At 48.4% G+C, this 17,115-nt stretch overlaps 1 protein-coding gene across 1 annotated transcript in view; it reads right to left on the bottom strand.

The window, feature by feature from the left end:
• Positions 1 to 16,246, bottom strand: part of LOC111948407 (antigen WC1.1-like) — a 74,222-nt gene extending 57,976 nt beyond the window's left edge. Inside the window, exon 1 of the mRNA XM_023961319.1 lies at positions 15,906 to 16,246. The gene's annotated coding sequence lies outside the window, so the exon portion shown is untranslated. The remainder of the gene's footprint in view (positions 1 to 15,905) is intronic.
• Between the last annotated feature and the right edge of the window lie 869 nt (positions 16,247 to 17,115).

Genomic DNA, 17,115 nt, shown 5'->3' with positions numbered 1-17,115 from the left:
TTGCCACCAGAGGAGTAAACACTTTAGACCAAGTTTACTCAAACATTAAACAGGCTTACAAAGTCACCCCCTTCCCCCATCTAGCAGTCTCAGACCATCTCTGCTTGTCCCTCACCCCCACCTACACCCCCCTAAGAAGGAAAACAAAGCCAGAAACAAAGACCATCAGGATCTGGCCCGAAGCTGCCCTCACACAACTGCAGGACTGCTTCTCAAACACACTCTGGGACACTTTCTACAGCCAAAATCTACAAGAACACACGGACACAGTCCTTTCCTATATAAACCACTGCATAGGCAATGTGACTGTGAACAAAAGGATCAGAACTTTCTCAGAAACCATGGATGACCAGCGAAGTAAAATCTCTCCTTAAAAAACGAGACACCGCCTTCAGGTCAAGGGACAGTGACTGGCCCCAATACAGCGCAGCCAGATCTGCCCTAAAAAAAAGGCATAAAGAAGGCCAAAATGGCCTACAAAAAGGAGATTGAAGAGCACTTCGCTGACAACAACCCCAGGAATCACAAATCAAAGGAGCAGCAACACAGTGTCCACTGGAGCGGATGCCTCCTTGGCAAGGGAGCTAAACCATTTCTTTGCCAGGTTTGACACTCAGAGGCCCCCAGCAGACACGCCACAATCATCACCACCCCACACCAACAGCACCCTAGTACTCCAGGAGCAGGAAGTACGACGGGTGCTTAAATCAGCCAACCCCAGGAAGGCAACAGGACCAGATGGAGTACCAGGCAAAGTACTCAGCGCATGCGCCGACCAATTAGCGGACGTCTTCACCAATATCTTTAATCAGTCCCTACAACAGTGCAGCATCTCAGCCTGCCTCAAAACCTCCACCATAATTCCGGTTCTCAAAAAGCCAGCAGCAGACAGCCTCAACGACTACAGGCCAGTCGCCCTCACGCCTGTAATCATGAAGTGTTTTGAAAGACTGATAGCAAAACACATCAAAGATAATCTCCCACCCACCCTCGACCCGCTCCAGTTTGCCTACAAACCAAATCGCTCAACAGATGATGCTATTTCCACCACTCTTCACTCTGCCCTGAGCCACCTGGACCACCCAGGGAACTACGTTAGGCTGCTCTTTCTGGATGTTGCGCAAAGCATCTGACTGGTCACGTGATGTGGACTGAACAGCTGAGAGTGCTGCGTCATTTATTTAATGGCGACGCACGCACTTCATTCAGGAAAAAGCACCGGCGAGACACACACCTTGTCAGTCCGTGTGTAAAATCTGTTTGCTTACCTGTGTGTAACTGAGTAGTCCATATTCATCTGTTGAAGAGGCAGCCGGTAAGAAAAGACTTTGTCTGAGCGCTATAGTTGCGCGATCACTTGTTATCTTGTTTGTTTGGTGTGTTGTGGGACCGGAGTGTGCGCTTCGCAAATGTTTGTGTGTACTTCAGGTACCAGTGGGAATTTTCAGCATTAAGAAATTAGATATTTATTTCGTCGGTATGCTTTGTAACTTTTGTAAATTTACACTGGGAAGTTCTTTATGAATGTGAATTTTTGCTAAATAATGAGATTTTAAAGTAATTCTTGAATAAATTTGGAATTGATACATGAACTTAAATAGTAATGTTATTAAAGTAAATGAGTGATGTTGCTAATTAACTGAGGCACTTTAAATTACATACATTTTTGTTGTTAATGTGTATGTTGAATTTGTAAATATTTATTACTGTTGTGTGTGTTTAAGGTTTTTACCTATTGATTGCTGCCAGATCAAATGGAAATAAATTAAAGTTTAGAAATTGATCTCAAGTGGCAGTCTGAGTAAATCGATCTTCAACGTTGGACACTCAGCCCTTTTCAAGTGTGGGAAAAGTACACAAAAAAGTATAAACACTTGACAGTAAAAACCGGATGCAGTAAAAAGCTACAGAGAACTTTGTCTAAACACCTTTAAAATGACAAAAAATCCAAATCTGCAGCTAATCCATTTCAAAACTCTTCACAGAATTTACTACACTGGACAGAGGATGTTCAAGATGGGTCTCAGTAACTCAGACATTTGTCAGCACTGTGACAGTAATCTACCCGACAATTACATGCATGCACTATGGTTCTGCACGCCTGTCCAGGCTCTCTGGCAGCAGGTATGTGCCGATCTATCAGTCTGGCTTAAGGTTTCAATCACAGCTTCACCGTCACTTTGTGTGCTTGGTGACATGAGTGCCATCGATGTAGAAGGAGGATTAGCATCTATCATTTTCATAACTCTTTGCATTCCTATAAAAACTATTTTAATAAATTGGAAAAGCAAAAAAAATATAAATATAAGTCAACACAGAAATCTGCTGCTTGATCATATCAGCTTGGAAAAAATGTCAGCCCAAAGTTCAAGTAACTTTGAAAGAATTCGGTCTCTCTGGTCTCCCATAGCTAACTCCGTGACTTAGGGGGTGGGGGGGGCATGGTCGTCGCTGCTCCTTGCCCTTCTGCCGTGGGCCGGGGTGGGGGTCGGGGCCTCCGGTGCCTGGCCGGGGGTGGTGGGGGCTCCGTTGGTCGGGGGGTCGGGTCCGGCGCCTGGGTGGGGCGGCCTGGGGCGCTGCGTGGTCCTCTGGGCTTGGGTGTGGGGGTGCGGGGTGGGGGGTGGGGTGGTGGTCTGGCTTGGCTTGGGGGGGTGGTCCCTTTGCCTGTGCTGGGGGGGGTTGGCGGGGGGCGCTGCTCGGGGGGGGGGCCCAGCGGCGCTGGATGGGCTTCCCGTCTACACCTGGGGCTGGGATCGGCCCTTCCCTGGCTCTGGGGCGGGACGGGACAACCCTCTTGGGGCCCCCGGTCGCTCTGGGTGTCATCCGCTTCGGCTGCGGGGTCTGGGGGTGGGGTGGGGTGGGGGTCTTGTCGGCCCTGTCCTGTGGGGGGGCATTCTGGGGGAGGGGGGGGGCCACTATTGGTACGGGGCAGGGGGGGTTGACGGGTCGGGGTCTCCGCTGAGGCCATCGGCGGTTTCCCCGGCCGGTTGGCTGCCTCGGTCCCGTCGAGGCCTGACCAGAGCTCTTCTAGGGCCGGCGTTTGGGGGTGGGGGCCTGGGCTTGCTCCGGGGGGGGCCGGCGCTTTCTGGCTCCCCTCTCTCTGTGTGGGGGTGGTGGTGCTGGGCCTGGGGTGTCTGCGCCTCCGGGGGTGGGGCCCCGGGGCTGGGTGGGCCTGGCCCCCATGCTGGGGGGGGGGCGGGGGACGGCTGTTTGACCACCGGGGGATAGTCTATCATCTGTCCCCAACTTACCCCCTTCCTCATATAACCTCATAATAGGGTGAGGGGGTGGGGGGCTTAGCCTGCGATGAGCCTTGGGGGGGGGGTTTACTAGGCAGTGACCCCCCTCCTGTGGTTGCCGTATGGAGTGGGCCCCCCCTCTTTCGGTTTTATTTGCACCTTAGACATGTAGGGCCCTTGGTAGGGGGGGTGCTTGGACATCACTGCCAGCAAGCAGCGGATGTCCTCCTAGCACCCTACCCGCCAATTTTAACCGCACCTTAGACATTTAGGGCCCCTTGGTGGGGAGGGTGAGGGGACGTCACTGTGAGTAATCAGGAGACGTCCCCTTAGTGCCCTACCCGCCAATTTTAACCGCACCCCCCTTAGTACACACACCCCTCCCCCCTCAATATATACATCCCAACATAAACACACACACATGCACACACACACACTCTCAAACACACATACACGCACACACATTTTGCAAGGAAGGTGGGACCTAGGACCATCTGTCCCCTGCCTCTTCCCTGGTGGGGGGTACGGGCCCCTTTGCAACGGCGGCTGTGTCCCCGGGGTGCTGGCCTCCTGGGCCCGGCGGTGCTCTCTCCGCGCGGTGGGGGGGTTCACATTACATCTGAGCCGGGGGTGTTCGTGTCCCTGGGGGGTGGGTTCTGGTCCTTGCTCCTGAGTGCTGGGCCCCGCCAAATTTCCAACTGTGGCCGAGCCTGGTCGGGCCATATTTACAACACCCCTTGTGGGCCCTCTTTTTTCCCCAGGGTTCCCCCCTTCTGGGCGGGGGCGGCGGGCCCCTGCCTCGCTCCTCCCTGGACCAACCGTGGGCCGGGCGGATGGCTGCCTGGAGTGCGGAGTGGGTCTCCCTTGGGGGGTCCTGGCTCGTACCTGGGGTTGGGGCGGGGGGATGCCCGGAACTCCTGGGTGGTGGTGGGGTGCTCGTCTGGGGCTGTGGGCGTCCTTCTCCGGTGGGGCCCTGCGTTGGGTTCTCCCGGCGCGGCGGGGGGCTGCTCTCCTGGTTGGGCTGGGGCGGCGCCCTCTTTCCCTCCGTGCCTCCCTGCTCTCTGGCTCTGGGGGCCTTGCGGCGGCCCTGCTGGCCCTGGCCTGGGTGGCGGGCTTGGTCGCCCGGGCGGCGGTTGTTCCCTGCCGGTTCCTGTGTGGCGTTGGGGGGATTCCGGCTGCCGCTGCTGGTGCGGTGGGGGTCTTGGGGTGGGGATGGCTGGGCACTCTCCCTCCTTCTTTTCACGTTCCACCATCCATTTTAGAAGAACATAAACACTCACCTGAGCACAGGTGTTAGCTCAACAGACTGAATGACTGAAATATTTCACACTAGTTGGTTTTAAGGCATAAGTATGCGTGTGAACACTATCTGTTTTGTGTACATGTCGACAGGTGGACATTTTTGCAACTAACAGGTGTGTTTATAACTTTTGAGTGTGTGTGTGGACAGGCTCCGCCCTTTTTTTTTTTTGTTTTGTTTTTTTTTTTCATTTGAACCTTACCATAATGATTAACAACCAGTAAACTTGCTGCTTTATGCTGCTTCATGGTCTTATCCCCCTTCCCCTCCTATTATCACCCCCTACCCCCCCTCTCTCTAACGTCCCTCTCTCTTCTTCCCCTCTTTCCTTTTCCGTCCGGTCCAACACCAAAGATTTTCAGACATGTTTGAAATTAATAAAGTTTGGCCTCAATTACAAAAGGGGTTTATTCAGACATACCTTTGGTTTGTCTGAAGATTAATAACCCCTCTTGTTAAAGTAAAATATGTCCAACCCAAGAGGCCCTCAGCTCTCATCTGTCTGCCTAGCTGTTGGACAGGACAAGTTAAAAAAAAAAAAAAAAAGCTACAGAGACTGCTACCGCCTAAGATTGGCTGCAAAGGATCCAAAGCTCCAGCTCGAGGGCCTGTGCTTCAGTTAAAAAGCCAAAGCTCTAGCTCCAGAGCCTGTGCTCCAGCTCCAAAGCCTGTGCTCCAGCTCCAAAGCCTGTGCTCCAGCTCCAAAGCCTGTGCTCCAGCTCCAAAGCCTGTGCTCCAGCTCCAAAGCCTGTGCTCCAGCTCCGAAGCCTGTGCTCCAGCTCCGAAGCCTGTGCTCCAGCTCCGAAGCCTGTGCTCCAGCTCCGAAGCCTGTGCTCCAGCTCCGAAGCCTGTGCTCCAGCTCCGAAGCCTGTGCTCCAGCTCCGAAGCCTGTGCTCCAGCTCCGAAGCCTGTGCTCCAGCTCCGAAGCCTGCGCTCCAGCTCCAAAATGACGGAAGCCAAAGCCCTGCAACACCTCAAGTCCAACAGAACAATTGCCAAAAGGACATTTTCTCGACTAGCTAACAAGATTATGAGGGCATGCAAAAATATGTCAATTGATGAATTGAAAGATGCCTTTGGGAAAATTTCAGCAGAGGCAGACAAAGTAATTGATGCAAATGACGATCTTGAATTAGCACTGGCTGAAACCTGGGACAAAGATGGAGGGACAATGAGAGAGGAACAACGCGAGGACATTAAAAATACAGCAGAGGAGTGTGAAGAGAAGCTGGAGGAAGTGCAAAATGTTATTCGGAATGTAATTTGGACCAATTTTGGGCATCCTGAGCTGTCACTGAACCTTGAATTGGCTGAGGGTGAATGCAATACAACTTCTGCTGCAGCTCCTGATATAAGCTTGAAAGCTTACAACTTCATGCTAAGCCAAGTAGAAATGAGAGTTAAAGCAGCCAAAGAGGCCTACAATCAGTGGAATCAGTGGGCACCGGAGCAGGAGAAGACAGACCTTCAGCACCGAATAAAGGAATTAGAAATTGGCTCAGCTAAACTAGCCGCACGAAAGGCTGGTTTAATTCAATCTAAAGCTGAACAAGAAGTGATCCGAACGGTAACTTCCTGCCATCAAGTACCAGCATTAAAGTTGAAACCAACTGCCCTTCCAAGGTTTGATGGCTGTAAAAGACACTTTCACAGTTGGAAAAAGGACTGGGAAGCACTCCAAGCACAGGGAGAGCCCTACTGGTTCAAAGGAGGTTCGCAAATTTCTGCTACTAGATAGCTTAGAAGAAAAAATTGCAAAGGATCTTCGTTTGTCAACCTGCAGATCTTCAGAAGAGATTTTCAGAACACTGGAGAACCGATTTGGAAATAAAACTGCTATAGCTTTAGAAATTGTTGAAGAACTCCAAGCATTGCCTTGAATTAAAGGTCATCAACCAAAAAAGATTGTGGATCTCATAAGAGTGGTTGAAAAAGCGTTACATGATCTTATTGAGCTGGGTGATATAGGTGCACTTAAAAATCCATTGATGACCAAGTCCCTCGAAAGCAAGCATGAGTGGCTCATGTTTGTGGCCGAAAAGAGAGGCGTGGAACCCTCAAAGGACCGCTTTGACATGCTGCTTTCATTTTTGAAGAGTCAGGAGGGAATCTATGAAGAGTTGGAACAGTTGAGAGATGAAGAACCTCAAAGGAAAGATGTAAAAGTACAGCTAAAGCATGCCAGAACTAAAGCCACCAAAACTACAAGCCCACAAGGAGCTTGCGCTGTTTGTGGAGAGAGTGGGCATAAGCGGAGATTGTACAGATGCAAGAAATTCAGAGTTCTCAGCTTGGAAGAAAAGAAAGAAGCAGTTCAAAAAACTGGAGGTTGCAAAGACTGTCTTGAAGTTCACGAAGAAGGTGAATGCAAAGCAACCTTTCTCTGTAAGAATGAGTGCTGCAGAGGACGGATGAGACATCATTATCTTTTGTGTCCAAGTCCTGTAAATAAAGGCCCGTTCAAAGGGAAATCAAAGCCAAACGCTTCATCTCAAGTTGATAAAAAGTGTACGGAAGACCAGAAAGAGTTCTTAACAAGACTAACCCCAGAACTGGCACAGCAATGCCGAAATGTGTTTTGCAACACGGCAGCAAAGACACTCAACTCAGCTGTAAGCAGGCAGTTGCTGGAAGGAGCTCGCTTTCAGGAGTTTCCTGTCATCATGATGATCCTCGAGGTCACTGCCAATGCGGGACAGCGGCTAGGAACGCTAATAGATCTGGCATCAGATACCAACTATATAACCCATGAGGCAGCTGATGAGCTAAACTTGCAAAGCGAGGATGTCACACTTTTCGTCCATAGAGTTGGTGGCATGCAGGTGACTGTAGAGACGAAGCGTTACCTTTTGAAGATTCGGGTTGGCACCCCAAAAGGTACATTGAGATCTCATCAGCTGATCTGTTATGGTCTGGACAGTATTGCTGAGATTCACCACCATGTCTCACCCAGTAAACTGCAGAAAATCTTCCCAGATATCTCCCTTAAGGAACTGAGAAGACCCACCAAAATAAAGCTTCTCATCAGTCACAAGGAGGGCAGGCTTGTGCCTCAAAAGATCCGCTCAGTTGGAGATCTTGTGCTATGGGACGGTCCCCTGGGGAAAACTGTGGCAGGCTCTCATCCAGATCTCTCTGAAAGAGTTGATGTAACCACTCACCTGTCAAAAACTCATTTTGCCCGCTCTATGCGATCAGCTGCTAGAAAATACAAAGAAGTCATTCACAAAAGTTTGGATGCCGAAGCCACGCTAGCAACCACCACAAGTACCAGCTGTGATTTCCTGAAGTGGTGGAAATGGGATAGCATTGGCGCCGCGTGCGATCCAAAATGTGGAGGCTGTCGGTGTGGGAAGTGTCAACCGGGGGGCAAAGAAATGAGTCTTTCTGAAGAGAGAGAGCTTGAACAAATCAAAAGTGGTCTCACATACATTACTGGAGATCATCACTGCAACGAACCTCACTGGCATGCAAAATATCCATGGACATCTGACCCTGCAGTTTTGCCAAATAATAAGCAAGCAGTGGAAGTGACCTTCTTGAGGACAGAGCGGCAACTTGCTAAAGAACCAAAGTGGAAAGAAGCCTATAAGAACCAAGTTCATGAAATGGTCAATAGGAAAGCTGCTGTTGAATTGTCAGAAGAAATGTTGAGTAGTTGGAATGGACCTGTATGGTACATCAGCCATCTAGTCGCTCCTAATCCCCATTCAGTCACAACCCCTGTGCGTCTTGTCTGGAACAGCAGCCAGGTGTTTAAAGGCCAGAGTTTAAACAACATCCTTCTTAAAGGTCCTGACGTCCTGAACAACATTCGAGCTGTCCTCATACGGTTCCGGGAAGGAGTCTATGCTGCGCTCGGGGACATAAAGAAAATGTATAACTCTGTATGGCTTGAAGACAAAGAAATGCACCTGCATCGCTTTTTGTGGAGAGACACAGAGGAAGATGAAATCAGCCAATACGCCATCACAAGAGTGAATATTGGTGATAAACCTGCTGGCTGTATCGCTCAAGTCGCTATGAGAGAGACAGCGAGTCTACCAGAGTTTTCTCATCTCAAGGCTGAACGTAGAGTGCTTGAAGAGGACACATACGTTGATGACATACTCACCTCACATAACAACTGGGCTCTGCTTCAACAAATAATAACTAATGTTGAGAAGATTCTGAGAGCAGGTGGGTTCAAACTTAAACCTTGGATCTGCTCAGGTCAAAGTGGGAGGGAGCATCCTGAAGAGCATGAGAAAGAAGTGGATTCCACAGTCCTTGTACTCCCCAACCAACTGTCAGAGGAGGACAATAAGGCACTCGGCATGGGATATACCCCAGTCCCTGATGAATTCCACCTCATGGTGTCTGTAAACTTTTCGAAAAGACGGAAAAAGATGAGGTTGGGAAAAGATCTATCAAGAGAGGAAGTGAGGCAACAGGCACCAAACCCACTCACTCGAAGATAACTTTTAAGTCAAGTCTCCGGACTCTATGATCCTCTGGGCTTTGTTACACCTGTTAAGCAAAAAGGTGCAATCCTAGTCAGGAGAGCATTTCAGGAAGTAAAAGGCAAATGCAGTCGAGTGGAGAGTACGTGGGACACCGCATTATCTGACAATCTGAGGGAAGATGCCATATGCCTGCTAGAAGACTATGCCGAGGTCAACAAATTAAGGTTTCCCAGAGCACTGGCACCACCAAACGCAACAAATCCACCTTATGGCATCACATTCTCTGATGGTAGTGAGCACTCCTATGGAGCGGTGCTGTACCTGAGGTGGAGTTGTCAGCAGGATACAGTCATTCGGATGGTTGAGTCAAAAGCTAAATTAACACCATTGGACCATAAGGGAGATGCTGTCAAGGCTGAAGTCTGTGGTGCAGTCTATGCTGCAAGGCTCAAAAAGTATTTTGAGAAGAATTGCAAAATTCAAGTGAAGAAGTGGTTCCATCTGATAGATAGCCAAACCCTACTAGGCGCTGTTCAGCGAGAGAGCTATGGATACCAGACATTTTTTGCCAACAGAATTGGAGAAATCCAAAGCAGTACAAATATTCAGGACTGGTTGTGGATCCCTGGATCAGTTAACATTGCTGATATAATCTCAAGAGGAGCCAGGCCAGATGAATTAAGTCAAGGCTCTGAGTGGCAAAGTGGCCCCAAGTTTCTTTATCTGCCAGAAAGCAGTTGGCCAGTCAAGTCTGCGAGAGAACTTGCTGATACCGCACGAGAAAACATCATGAAGCTTCAAAAGAAAGTATTTTTAGCAGTAACAACTAGAGCCAGTGCAAAATCCCAGTCCACTGAAGACCAAGAGATGCACAGACCACCTGCTGGTACTGTTATCAATCAGCTGGTTGATATCAAGCGTTTCAGTAACCTGCAGAAGTTGCTTCGAACCATCACCATCATTTGGAGAGCTGCTAAAAGGTTCCTTAAAGCCATTCAAGTCAAAGATGTTGAAAGACCAAAGTGGGAGGCAGTCAAGTCCTCTGGGGTACCCACACTGCACGAACGAGAAGACGCATTTCGAGATCTCTGTGCAGAAGCTCAAAGAGGCTTTGTCTTTCCAAATACTGCAATTGAGAGACTTGTTGTGTACAAGGATGAAGCAATCGGACTGTTGTTGTGTGGAGGCAGAATTCAGCACTTCAAGAACAATCAAATTGGGGTACCACTAATCCCTCCCAACTGCTGGCTTGGAGTTTTATTGGCAAGACAAAGTCATGATGAGGGTCATGAAGGCGTTGCTGGAACATTGCTAAGGATGAGGAAGAAAGCTTGGGTTATACAGGGGAGAAGACTGGCACAAAAGACTGTTAACCAGTGTATTACTTGTCGCAAGGCAAAAGCAAAGGTGTGTCAACAAGTAATGGGTGACTTGCCAGTCGAAAGAACGAAGCCTGCTGCGCCCTTCCAGTTCATTGCAGTGGATATGTTCGGTCCTTACTTGGTGAAAGATGATGTGAAGAGAAGAGTGACCATGAAAGTCTGGGGAGTTGTATTCAGCTGTATGGCAAGCAGAGCATTGCATGTTGAACTTGTTAACAGTATGTCTACAGAGAGCTTTCTAATGGCTTATCAATGGTTCACCGCTCTGACCCCCAGAAGGTTTGGTCAGATCCTGGGACCAACTTTATTGGGGCAAAACCCATACTTGAAGATTTATACAAGTTCCTGCAGGCACAGAACAAAACTGATCTGGAGGAATATGCCATCAGGAATGGAACAACCTGGACTTGGAAAGTGCGTCCTGCTGATTCCCCACATCGAAATGGCTGCAGAGGCTGCAGTTCGAATCGTAAAGAGAGCTCTTCAAAGTCTAAATAAAACACTCAATCTAACCTTCAGCGAATTTCTGACTGTACTACAACTAGCTGCTAATTTAGCAAACGAGCGACCAATCGACGCAAGGGCTCAAAGTCAAGAAGATTGCATCCACTATGTGTCACCAAATACACTGCTTATGGGACGAGCGTATCATAGTGGAGATGTCAAGACCTTCAGTTTTGAAAATTATTCTTTCAAGCGTCTACAGGAAATCGAGATGCAAGTTGACAACTTCTGGAGAGCATGGTGTCAACTTGCTGGACCAAATCTTTTCATCAGAAGCAAGTGGCACACGCTACAGCGGAATGTTGCTGTTGGAGATGTTGTGTGGCTGTGTGATCAGAACACTCTGCATGGTCAGTTTCGTCTCGGAAGAGTCGTGGCTGCAGTACCAGATCACAAGGGCATCGTGAGGGACGTTGATGTTCTCGTCGTTCCAGGACACAGCGTGCCACATTCAATGCAAAAGTCTGCTATTCCTAGCATTCAGGCTCTGAGGGAGAGCAAGGCGTTTAATGGTGTGGTTATGCATCGGGATGTTCGCCGCCTCGTGGTCCTTCTTCCGGCCGAAGAACACACTATTTAACAAGAACTTCAAAATTATGCGACCTTAATGGCGCATGCGCATAAAGCTCGAGTGGGAGGTGTTGCGCAAAGCATCTGACTGGTCACGTGATGTGGACTGAACAGCTGAGAGTGCTGCGTCATTTATTTAATGGCGACGCACGCACTTCATTCAGGAAAAAGCACCGGCGAGACACACTCCTTGTCATTCCGTGTGTAAAATCTGTTTGCTCATCTGTGTGTAACTAAGTAGTCCATATTCATCTGTTGAAGAGGCAGCCGGTAAGAAAAGACTTTGTCTGAGCGCTATAGTTGCGCGATCACTTGTTATCTTGTTTGTTTGGTGTGTTGTGGGACCGGAGTGTGCGCTTCGCAAATGTTTGTGTGTACTTCAGGTACCAGTGGGAATTTTCAGCATTAAGAAATTAGATATTTATTTCGTCGGTATGCTTTGTAACTTTTGTAAATTTACACTGGGAAGTTCTTTATGAATGTGAATTTTTGCTAAATAATGAGATTTTAAAGTAATTCTTGAATAAATTTGGAATTGATACATGAACTTAAATAGTAATGTTATTAAAGTAAATGAGTGATGTTGCTAATTAACTGAGGCACTTTAAATTACATACATTTTTGTTGTTAATGTGTATGTTGAATTTGTAAATATTTATTACTGTTGTGTGTGTTTAAGGTTTTTACCTATTGATTGCTGCCAGATCAAATGGAAATAAATTAAAGTTTAGAAATTGATCTCAAGTGGCAGTCTGAGTAAATCGATCTTCAACGTTGGACACTCAGCCCTTTTCAAGTGTGGGAAAAGTACACAAAAAAGTATAAACACTTGACACTGGACTTCAGCTCAGCCTTTAACAACATCATCCCAGACATCCTGACAGAGAAACTGCTTCACCTGGGCCTTTCTTCCCCCATCTGCTCATGGATTAAAGACTTTCTGTCAGAACGACCACAATCTGTTAAACTTGGACCCCACCTTTCATCCACCATCACCATCAGCACAGGATCACCACAAGGATGTGTACTGAGCCCACTCCTCTTCACGCTCTACACATCAGACTGCACGCCAACCCACCCCTGCAACACAATCGTCAAATTTGCTGATGACACCGCTGTGGTCAGGCTCATCTCAGGGGAAGACGAGACTCTCTACAGGGATGAAGTCAGCAGACTGGAAAAGTGGTGTTCAGGAAACAACCTCCACCTGAACACCACCAAAACCAAAGAAATAATCCTGGACTTCAGAAAGGGGAGAGTGAACCCGCCCCCACTTTATATAAAGGGGGTCAGCGTGGACAGGGTTCACTCTATCCGCTACCTAGGTGTGCTGATCACAGAGGACCTCTCCTGGACTGCAAACTCCACTGCGGCAGTAGGGAAGGCCCAGCAGCGTCTCCACTTCCTGAGAATACTCAGGAGGAACAACCTGGACAAGAAGCTGCTGGTGACCTTCTACAGAGCCACCATCAAGAGCATCCTGACGTACTGCATCACAGCTTGGTATGCAGGATGCTCGGCCGCAGACAGGAAGGCGCTGCAGAGGGTGATCAACACGGCCCAGAAAATCACCGGCTTCCCCCTTGCCCAGCCTAGAGGACATTGCTATCTCTCGCTACACGAGCAGAGCCAGGCAAATCATCAAGGACTCCCACCATCCCAACCACCACCTGTTCCAACTGCTACCGTAAGGCCGACGGTACAGATCCCACAAGGCTCGCACAAATAGACTAAAGAACAGTTTTTTTCCCAGAGCAGTCAACCTCCTAAATAAATGTGAATCCCACAAAAACTGTAACTCATGCAATATCTGAAACCAATGTGCCATATTAACATTTCCCAGTGCAATATAATGCAATTTAGAATAGTTAAGTAGCTTTGTACATATGTATATTTTCAGTTAAACTCAATTTTATTGTTCTTTAGAAGATTATCTATTTTATTGTTTAAGCAGCTGGAGAGCACCGGAAATTTCGTTGTCACAAGTTTCTTGTGTTACAATGACAATAAAGGCTTTCTGATTCTGATTCTGATTCTGAGGTAGAGAGTATTTATCCTTCACAGTTATTTGGTTGAGCTCACGGTAATCAATGCAGGGTCTGAGGGACCCGTCCTTCTTCTCTACGAAGAAGAACCCAGCTCCCGCAGGGGAGGAGGAAGGTCGGATGTGCCCAAGAGATAAGGCTTCCTGAATGTAGTTCTCCATAGATAGTTTTTCGGGACCGGATAGATTGTATAATTTCCCCTTAGGGAGCGAGGCACCACTGAGAAGTTCTATGACGCAGTCGTAGGGTCTATGAGGGGGTAACGCACACGCCTTAGACTTACTAAATACGGATTTGAGGTCGAGGTAGCATGACGGCACCTTAGACAGATCGATGTTCTCATTTTCGGGGGATTTAGTCAAGGCAGTAGTGGGAAGAGCAGACTGTAAACAGTTTGCCATACAATAGGTGCTCCAATTAGTAATCCGAGAATTTGACCAGTAAATTTGTGGATTATGTAAGCGTAGCCAGGAAAACCCCAAGATAACGGGGGTTTGAGGAGAGTCGGTAATGAAAAACTGGTGATACTCACAATGATCACCGGAAGTGATTAGCTGGACGGGTTCGGTGCGTGAAGTAATTTTGGACAGCAACTTCCCTCCTAACCCGGCAGCTTTTACAGGGGCATCAAGAGACTCGACAGGTAAACCGAGTTGGCGAACTAGACCAGAATCGATGAGGCTGTGTTCAGCTCCTGAATCTATGAGGGCATAACATTCATGAACATGGTTAATACTAGGGAACTTGACAGGCATGAAAAGGAAAGGCTTGGATTTACTTTCAGACGGATCCCCTCGCGACCTGTCACTTAGCGAGGGGTTCTGGAGTTTAAACGGTTCTTGCACTGAGAAACAATATGACTGGCATCTCCACAATAAAAACACAACCCCTCATTACGGCGCTTGAGTCTTTCTTCGGGTGAAAGTTTTGAATGACCAATCTGCATTGGCTCTTCGGTAGGAAGGTTGGTGTTTTCAGCGCCGCCAGATGATTGTGGGTGGTACAGAGGAGAGTGAAAGAAAGATTCCGAGGGTGGACGCCGAGTTACACAACTCCGTTCTGCTTGGCGTTCACGAATCCGTATGTCGGAACGGAGAGCGGCGGTAACCAGTTCTTCCAAATTATCGGCCTCCGGTTGAGTACACAGGTGGTCTTTGATCCTTTCGTTCAATGATTGATAGAAAACCCCCTTGAGCGCGATATCAGGCCAGCCAGCTTCGACCACTAAAATGCGAAAGTCTATGATGTGGTCACTTACCGGACGGTTACGCTGCTTGAGGCTGAGTAACCGCCGGGTGGCTTTTTCCTGCTTTCGCGGCTGATCGAATAAGAGCCAAAATTCTCTGATGAATCGCTCGAAGGGGAGATGAGAGACAGGGTTAGCGGCCAAGAAAGCGTGAGCCCACTGCAGTGCCTTGCTGCGGAGTGAGTTGACAACCAGAGAAATTTTCCGTTGATCAGACTGATAGTACCTGGGTGACTGTTGAAATATCAGGCGGCATTGTAGTAGGAATCCGCCGCACGTCGCCATGGAACGGCTCGGGCTGTGACCGGATGTTTTCATCCGGAGAGGCGGACATGACAGTGGTGAGGTCACCGGAAACCGGGGATGCAGCGGTGACTGAGCAAGCGGTTTGGCTAGTAACTCCGGCGAGGGTTTGCGTGAGGTTATCCAACCAACGAAACAACTCCTGTTGTGTAGCGGACATTTGCGTGAGAGCATCGGCTTGGCGGGAGAGCAACATACCTTGCTGGGATATGGCTAGGGGGAGTCCTTCCGGGTCAGCTGGGTCGGGGTTCTGGCTAGTTCGTTCTGTCATGGCTAGCAGGCTGTGGCAGACCCAGATGCTGGAACCCGGAAGGAGACTCGGCAGACAGAATGGTAAGTATAAAGAGATTTAATTCTGGGAAACAGAATTTGCAGGGCAGAATACGTAGGAGATGGTTGGAGGTTCTTGAGGGCGAACACCATGGTCCAGAGGGAAGCCAGAGGGACGCCGAGACAGGAAGCAGCGAGAGGTGAGTGCGGCCTTAGAGTTCCAGACGAGGGTAGGATCCTGAGCAGTAGACAAAGCAAGGGGTTAGTCAAGGAAGCGAGAACCAGAGCGAGACTATACATGAGGTGGCCAGTGAAGCACCGTGGAGTACAACAAACTAGCGTCGAGTACAGGTCCTGGTTCTCCTTAAGAGCCTGGGTCCTGATGAGGCTGACGAGGCGCAGCCATTGTCAGCAGGTGGACTTGATGAAGAGGGCCCGGCCGGGGGCACCGTGACAGATGTACCTACACAGGTGTTCTAGACATTTCTATAGTGGCGTAAATGTCACAAAAAGTTCTGTCTGTGCTTATTGATCCATCAGCTCCCAGTGAGATTGAACATGTTACAGAAACACGCCTACATTCACTAACTGGCAGCTGTACCTGAGCAGGTGAGTCCAACAGCTTTGTCAGGTGGACAGGCTTTTGTTTTCCTCCATGAGCTTCCACAGTCCAGAAGAACAGACTCATGACCTTCACAGAAAAACTCTCTGCTCAATATGGGAGCTTCTGCTTCTCCATAGAGCGCCCCCTGGAGGACTGAAGGAGCCCCACAGTCCAGCTCCCTACAGACCACCTCTGCATCCAGCAGGTCAAAGTCATCTTCACACACGGAGGACCACGAGTTGTTGGACTTCACCTCCAGCCTGCCTGAACACAGACTGGATCCGTTCTCCAGCCTGACAGAGTCTGTGGATCCAGAAGAGAAGACCAAGTTTAGAACAGTTCACAATGAGGAATATTTCAATTCTCTGGACTCAAACATCTCAGGTTACTAAAAAAACGACTTAAGATCGACTCAATGACGCATCACAGACTGACAGTGAGACGTACATACAGTCGGAATCAGAAGGTTTGTTACCTAAGCAGGTGATTTCCAATGTGTTGCTGCTCATTGTATCATAATACAAAAATTTCTCAGTATTTAGTGGAAATTTATCAAAGCAGGAAGGATTAATCCTGAAAACAAGGTTTTCTCTTGGAAGTTCTTTAGTTGTCGATGAAACGTAGGATCCACACTTCAGGTACTTGCACACAGATGTTATTGTTGTCTCTTTTTCTAGAAATATCCAGGCATCAACAGCTCTCCATTCTCTTCTGACTTTCACCTGGAGTTCACCAGAACAACGACTCGATCCCATCAGTCTCACATTATCAGGATCTGAAAGAAGCCAAGAAATCAAAGATTGTTTGAGAAACATGGAAACAAAACCAGGTCAAGATCTGACCTTCAATCTGTAGCAAATGCTGTCTTGCTAGCACACAAGGAAGTGCAAAAACTGCTGCTTTGTCAAAGTGGGAGGAGCTCCTCTCCATGTTATAGCTGTGGGTGTATTTGTTTTTTTGTGTTCTATTTATTCTGTGATTTGTGTATTTTTTCTGTGGCTGGATCTTTGTGAGCGTGTAGGTGTGTGTGTGTGATTGGTCTCATCACCAAGCGAGATGAGACCAACTACAGGGAAGAGGTGGATCTGCTGACAAAATGGTGCTGAGATAATAACCCCGTGCTAAATGTCAGCAAGACAAAGGAGATTGTTGTCGACTTCCAGAGGGGCCACACTCAACACCTGCCTCTGATCATTGATGGTACTGC

Source organism: Oryzias latipes, chromosome 13 (genome assembly GCF_002234675.1).
Source record: "Oryzias latipes chromosome 13, ASM223467v1".
NCBI lineage: Eukaryota > Metazoa > Chordata > Actinopteri > Beloniformes > Adrianichthyidae > Oryzias > Oryzias latipes.
The sequence above is the reverse complement of the archived record's forward strand: the minus strand, read 5'-3'. Positions and strand labels throughout refer to the sequence as shown.